General features: G+C 38.0%; 1 pseudogene; it reads left to right on the top strand.

Annotated features, from left to right (window-relative positions):
- The first annotated feature begins 337 nt into the window (after positions 1-337).
- On the top strand, positions 338-7,256 carry LOC103296658 (DNA repair protein RAD51 homolog 3-like; annotated as a pseudogene).
- The last annotated feature ends 352 nt before the right edge of the window (positions 7,257-7,608 follow it).

Genomic DNA, 7,608 nt, shown 5'->3' on the forward strand with positions numbered 1-7,608 from the left:
CTTTAGAGTCTTTAATACCTAATGTCCCAACTCTCATCTACTTGAAATAGCCATGAATCATAGCCTTCTACCCAACTCTGACCATCTATTATCACTTGCAGAGTCCTCCAGGTTAAATGGGCCACTGCTATTTCATCTAGGAGAAAAAAAAAAGTCATTGCTCAACTGACCATTGAAGTACACTTTTTACATTAAAGAATGTATTTATTGCAACAGCTTAACTGGTTACAGAACATTCGTTAAAGCATTTTATGCATACATGACTCTACTTAATGCTAAGTAAAAAGAAAAACGTAGGTGCAGCCCATTTAGGCCCTCAGGGTGTGGGTTGTGTGCCATGTTGGAAATGTTCGTGAGCCAAGAAGCTGTCAGCACCACGCTTGCTGGTGCCAAGAGAGGTCTGAGCAGACTGCTCAGCGTTGGCACTCTTCCTTCCCTGACAGTAATACTGATGATGAGATGGACACCACTGCTGTTGTCCTGGTCCCTGTCAGAACAAGAAATCACAAGTAGGTTTGCTTGAAACAGCCCTTCAGTATCTTCTAGGAAACAAACACAAAATATTCTTAGCTGGTGTCGGGGAGTGGGGGATCAGAGGCAGGCTGAAGCTAAGAATAGTAGACACAGTGCTTTATCTTCTACAGAGAGTATTCTTTCTAATAGTAAATAAAATTAATGGGAATTTAAGAAGAAATTCAACTTTTTACCTCATTCCCCAAATTATATGTTTCATTCTACCACTAAGTTTTTTCCATCATTACCCAGAGCAAATATAAAGTCAGATAACTTTGGAATTTATGCAAGTAGTCAGTGTGTATAGCCAATGAAGAAAAAACAAATCCCCAAACATGTGAGTAAAGAATAATTAAGGCACCAATCAAGTCTGACCCAATCTGTTATATTAGAATTGACAACATTCTGTCAAGACAGGCATTCAGCAACAAGGACATTATAAATAATTATTCAGCGATCAATCAATTATGAAATTATTACTGAATGTAATTGCTATTAATTTTAATGTGATTTAATTTATAAATATTATAAGGATATATTTTGCAATTTGTTTTCCTTATTAAGACTGTTGATTAGGTAATATTTATTTGCTTGCATATTAACAGCAAAATAAAACTCTATTACAGGGAACACAAATCACCCTGGGGACCCCACCCATGCACGAATTCATGCACCGGGCCTCTAGTAATTAATAACGAACTACAACCTTCACTAATGGCTAATTATTATAATCGTATTGCATTTATTTTCCTTACGCACCTTACGCACAGGCACACCATTTCTCTCCATTAATACTAGCAGCGGATATTTTAGCAGCTGATTTCCCCGTCATTAGTCTTGGACTGTCTTGTTTGGTGTGTGCAACAGGAAATATTTCGCTTTCAGAGAACAAGAAAAATAAGTTTATTTGCATTACATTTATTAATTTGTGCAGTTATTCAGTGTCTGGTAAGTAAATGTTCAAGAAAAAATATTAATTTAATTTAAAATGTTCTATTATTTTATGTTAACAATTACTCATTTATTTCAGCCCTTTGTATTCAACATGTCTATCAAAATAAACCAACATTTCTATGAAAATTGAAGTTTTTGTTTTTTTGTGGCCCACATAAAACTTAAACCTTGTTTATTTGGCCCATGTTAGCCTTTGAGCTTGACATGCTTGTTCTACAACTTTGAGTACCTACTATTTGTGAGGTATTGTGGTAAATCTTGATAGGGTTTAAGCGTCTTAGTTGAGAATCCTTAGAAGGAGATAAAGGCACACATAGAAACAACTAAAATCTGTTTTAAAATATAAACATAACAAATTCTCTTGGAGTTCATGCCTAGGCAGTATGGCTCAGTGGTTGAGCATTGACCTATGAACCAGGAGGTCACGGTTCAATTTTCAGTCTGGCACACACCTGCGTTGTGGGCTCAATCCCCAGTGTGGGTTGTGCAGGAAGCAGCCAATCAATGACTCTCTGTCATCATTGATGTTTCTATCTCTCTTTCCCTCTCCCTTCCTCTCTGAAATCAATAAAATATATATTTAAACAAATTCTCTTGGAGTTCAGAGTAAATAAAAATTGGCTTACTAAATAGAATCAGAATCTGCTTTATGCTATAGGTTTAAAAGAGTAAGAGAATTTCAACAAGTGGAATATTTGGAAATAGGATGCTCTTATTACAGGAAAAACATTGGTAGTATGACACAGTTTATAAAACACAGAACATTTTAGGGAGAAAGTTCAGTCTACCTGGAATGTAGAGCTTGTGTGGAGTGTGTTTTGCATGCTGAGGTAGGTAGAGAAAGCTTTATCTTTATTTGAAAAAAAATTATCATTTTAAGTTTCTATTTTTATTTTTAAGGGAATGGGTTGTTGACAGAGAAAAAAACAGGTGAAAAAGAATGCTGCAATCTTTATTTCTGTATTCTGAAGTGGCTCAAATAATTATCTTATACAAAATAATGAATAAGATTATCTCTTGTGTACAATACTTTTTATGCAGAATTATGTGTTATGTCCTGTATCTACTGAGAAGATGTGCAGGCTTGAAGTTTGTAATCAAACAATTGATATTAATATAGAATATGTCAGGACATGTAAACCATTCTGGGAACAATAGTCATGTAATGAAGTGCGCAATCACCATTATCTTATGAATTTATTATTTGTGATAAATAAAAATAAAACTCTAAAAATAAAATATTTTCTTTTATGGTTTTTCTGTAGTTAAAAAGATTATATAAAATTCTTATAATGATGATATAAACACATTTTATTATGAATTTATTCTTTTTTGTTAAAAGATAATTTGGAAGTTGGGAATTTCGTTTGTCCTTTTTATTTTCTTTGTGTTTCTATTTTTTCTTCTTCCTCTCTCTTTCCTTTTCCTTTTGTCATATTGAAGGTGTAAATTGTGTCACAAAGCTGTCTTTTGGAGAATTCCCATGTTGCCTCTTTGGGGACTTAATATTTTATCACCTTTGCATCATTACACAAATTAACCACAAACAATCTCTTTCTCTGGGTTACCTTTGCAGTTGTAAATGGTATAATTCCTTTGTGGCTTGCACAAGCCATTAATCAGGGACATTTTAATTAAATGTGATGTGATAATTGCCTTTCATTGCAAATTTAGTGTGGGGGACCTATCAGACAAACTGAAAAATTGAACTATTGGATTTTTAAATTTGGGTTTAATAGCATAGAAGTCTTAAGTGATGGCTCAGATCTTCAGAAGAGCTAAGAAGAGTAGGAAAAAAGTAATAGATGTTGCATGTTAAACACACACACCCTTAAACAGCATTATTATGAATGAACATGCTTCCCTTCTTAATGTGAGCCTTGTGCTGGTGAGAGGTGACAAATTGACAACATTGGGAAAAAGAGTCTCCCATCCAGAGAGGGGTAGCAGATTGACAGTGACATGGCTAAACCCTTCCTTCTCACCTCCACCAGCTGGTGGGCACCAAGCAGGAAGGAGAGGCTTGGCAGCTTCTGAAATGCCTGCTCAGGATTCACATCCTGTGACCTGCTCGGCTCCTGGCCTCTCTGCAGAGCCCACCACCAGCAGGGGAGTTAATTACTGCCAGTCTGTAATGTGGACGCCCCCCTCTCCCTCCCTGGGAGTAGCTGAACTGGGGTCACCTCTTTCACAGCTAACTCATGTCCCAGCTGTGAACAGCTATTAACCAGTGAAGACTTGTTCCCACAATGATCAGATGGAGATATGCACTGGAGACCAGAGTGAAGGCTTCATAATGAATTGCTGGAGTCATCCAAGTCGCTACTAGTCTTGCTAGAGTTCTAAAATGAGATTTTAAAAATCTCTGCACATTCTTATGTCCTTGACCATGTGTATATTTTTGCTCTCTGTCTGGTCTCCATTTCTCTCTGCATAAGCAGTTTTAGGCTTTACTTAAGTGTTGCATTTCCAAGTGCTCAGGACTTTGTGCAGGGCTCGACACACATCACTCCTGCCTTATTTTACAGGGTGAGCGGGTAATTAGCATCTTTTACAATTAGCCAGGATTTGTTCTGTTAATTTCATTCCCCGATGAAGGTGCTAACTTGGCGTGAAACTGTAATGTGTTGGGTGATTTAAATCTCCACTGATGGGTGGAAATCACATGTCATGCCTTTACTGTTGAGAAAGTGAACAGTGTCCATTTGTAGGAGATGGTATTTGAAAAGTGATGTTGGTGTGATTGAATGTGTGAATGTATAATGAAGTCAACCCAGATAGCCCCTTTCTGATAAAATTGTATTAAAATGATGTGGCAGCTCCTTGAAAAGAGATTCTTAAGAAAGATATGCACTCATTTTTTAAGAGTAGTTGTCAGTCACAGTGTCACTGGGGGCTAAATGGGAAAGAGTCACACTTGTGTTTTAAGCAGCAAATAGAAGAAGACACCATACTAATATGAAGGGTCTTTTCCTAAACAAGCTGTAACGTATAGCTTTTAACAACACAGGGAGCAAACTTCTTTAGGAAATGTTCAGTTGGGCCATTGGCCACATAAAGGATTAGATTTACTGTAATGATTCCCTTAACTTGGTTCCACTTTAAGCATAAGTCTTTAATGTTTAGTCTGAGACTTCATACTCAATTAAGAAATCCAGTCTCTACTGGAAGTTATGTTTCTGGCAACCCTGAGTTATACCTGTTGTTTTTCCCTACTTATCCTAAGTTTCCAAAAGAAGTTTTATTGTAGTTTTTTTTTAAGATTCTTAATCTAGCAGAAATTTGGAGGACAACTAATCAAAGAACATCATTGATGATGGGGAAAACTGACACTATGTGCCTCTCATCAAGATGCTTTAGAGAAAACATTTTAGGTAGTATTAAAGAATACTTGGGCAAAATTAAAGAATCAAATATCAGATGCTCATCAGGATGAATATGCTACCAAACAACTTTTCCTAAATAATTTTGAAGTATTATTTAAAAAGATCAGCACCAGGAAAGACAAAGAATGGCTTAGAAATGGCATCAGATTAAAGGAAACGAAAGAGATATGAAAATGAACAAAATGTGTGATTTGGTATTGGATCCTTGTTATGGTAAATTGCTATAAAATGTATTTTTAAGACAATGTAAATTAATTTTCAAATATGTATAATAACCAATGTGTACATAGATGGATTAAGTATAAATACCTAAAATAAAAGCTTTTGTGTCTATGTATTAGATAGTAGTAATAAAAGTGTTTCATTAATAAAGAATACAATATAACAAAATTTGAATATTAATTTTATATTAGACAATAGTATCTCATCATTTTAAATTTCTTTAATTTTATAAGCATACTATGACTATTTATAATAATGTATTCTATGAGGATATATGCTGAAATACTTAGAGGTGAAGGATCATTAGACCTGCAACTTCTTCTGAAATGATTAAGTCAATAAATACCTAAATAAGCTGTGTGACTGCACATGTAGGGGACAGCTTTGAAATGCAGTGGGACTTAGCGGTTTTTTTCTGACCCCAGTGGTGCAGGTTAAAGCTGGTTCCTGCAGGTTTCCAGAGGGCTGAGGAACTCCTAGAGGTGAAACCCTCCCAGCTCAGCAAAGAGGTTGAGGTAGCTAAAGAGGAAGCCTTAGAAACTGCAAATTATAAGAAAATGTCTCACAAATAAGCCAAGACCTGCTGATACAGCTGAGTCAGTATGCAGCTGGGAGTAGATGGCAGATACCAGAATGTTTTGGAGGAGTGGAAGGTGAAGCAGTTTTTATTGGTGCAGAGGAAAATTTTATGGTTGAGAGTGGTAGACCTTGCTACTGCTTTCATTCAGCACTTTCAGTTTATACCACAACACCTATGGGGGAGGCACATCCAAAGGCTTTGGAGAATTTCACTCCTGAAAATATTCTTTCCAAATAATTGTCGTGACTACACAGAGCTAGTAGCACAAGTTTATCTCCTTCCACACTTCCTTTCAGAACACTCAAAGGTCCAATTAGTGGTAGTGGGTGGTATTGCTTTTCTTTTTCATCATGATCTTGATGGCCTATCCCTTTATACTCAACTAGAGGCCCGATGCACAAAATTTGTGCATGGGGGAAGGGATGGAGTCCCTCAGCCCAGCCTGCACCCTCTCCAATCCGGGACCGCTTGGATGATGTCTGACTGCCTCTCACAATCCGGGACTGCTGGCTCCTAACTGCTCTCTTGCCTGCCTGCCTGGTCTCCCCTAACCCCTCTGCCTGCCTGCCTGATCACTCCTAACCACCTCTGTCTGCCTGCCTGATCGCCCTAACTGCTCTCCTGCTGGCCTGATCGCCCTTAACTGCCTCTGCCTCACCCCACACCTAGGACCCAGGATTCCCTCCTCCAGCTGGTCATAGGCACCCGGGACCCTGGCTTCCCTCCCTCTGGCTGGCCGCAGACACTCAGGACCCAGGCCGGCTTCAGCTGGGCCGGCCACAGCCACAGGGGACAGTGGGCAGCGACTTGGCCTGGGCCGCAGCTGCAGGTGCCTGGGACCATGGGGTGGGCAGCTTGTCCCTCTCCCTGGCCACAGCATGGCTGGGCCCCAATCCTCTCTCGTGGCTCATTTGTGCCTGGCTGGTCCCCATTCCTCTCTCCCCAGTGTTGAGTGTCTGAGCAGTTACACCATGACTGCAAGAGGGCGTGATGGCCATTTGCATATTAGCTCTTTATTACCATATTTTCCGGCGTATAAGACGACTTTTTAACCCAGGAAAATATTCTATACGCCCAGTCGTCTTATATGCCAGAAAATATAGTATATAGGATTACTAACTGGCCTACTGCAGCAAATGATCAGCCTTGCAGATAATCACAGATTAGCTGGAATTTTAACCAATCAGATGACAATAAAGATTGATAGAATTCAGGCTTTAAAAAAAAAAGAGAAATCAGACTTTGCTGATACCAGCATTGGGAGAAAGTTGGGGCCAAACTGGTGCAATATAGCTAATCTTTTAGTGGGATCAAAAGCAAAGGTTGGCAACATTGTACAAATACCAAGCCAGAAGGAACCTACAGTACTGTTTTCCTTTATTTATTTGTTTATTTATTTATTTATTTTCTTAATCACCACTTACTCCTTCTTTTACCCTCCTCTTCCTCTACCCCCCAACCTCTCCCTCCAGCAATCACCACACTGTTATTCAATCACACCTCAGGGATTTAGAAATGCTGTTGTTGCTACTTCATGTTCATTTCAAATACAATGTTCATTGAATTCCCAGAAATGGTCACAAGAATCAGAGGAAGAATAGGTATGCAATGTATACAAATAGTAGGAAGACTCCTTACTTTAAAATGTAAACACACACTAAGGCATTAATGAATCAGGAATATATTAATACATATTATTCTCTGAAAGAGTTTTCTACAACTATATTGTTTCCTTTTTCATTTTTAGTAACATTCAGTAGGGATTATATGGGTTGTGTTTTGCAAATGTGGAAAGCTGTTCTCATGTGGCCAATCTCAATTTCCAATTCAGGCTGTTCTTTCCTCCTTTCTTTGCTAATTGCCTAGAAAATCCTAGGAAGAAAAGATTATTTTTTACATTCCTTTTGTGTTCTCCTTAAATGTAGCTTTGATAATTCTTAAAATAACCCATTT

The sequence above is a fragment of the Eptesicus fuscus genome, chromosome 10, assembly GCF_027574615.1.
Source record: "Eptesicus fuscus isolate TK198812 chromosome 10, DD_ASM_mEF_20220401, whole genome shotgun sequence".
Taxonomy (NCBI): domain Eukaryota; kingdom Metazoa; phylum Chordata; class Mammalia; order Chiroptera; family Vespertilionidae; genus Eptesicus; species Eptesicus fuscus.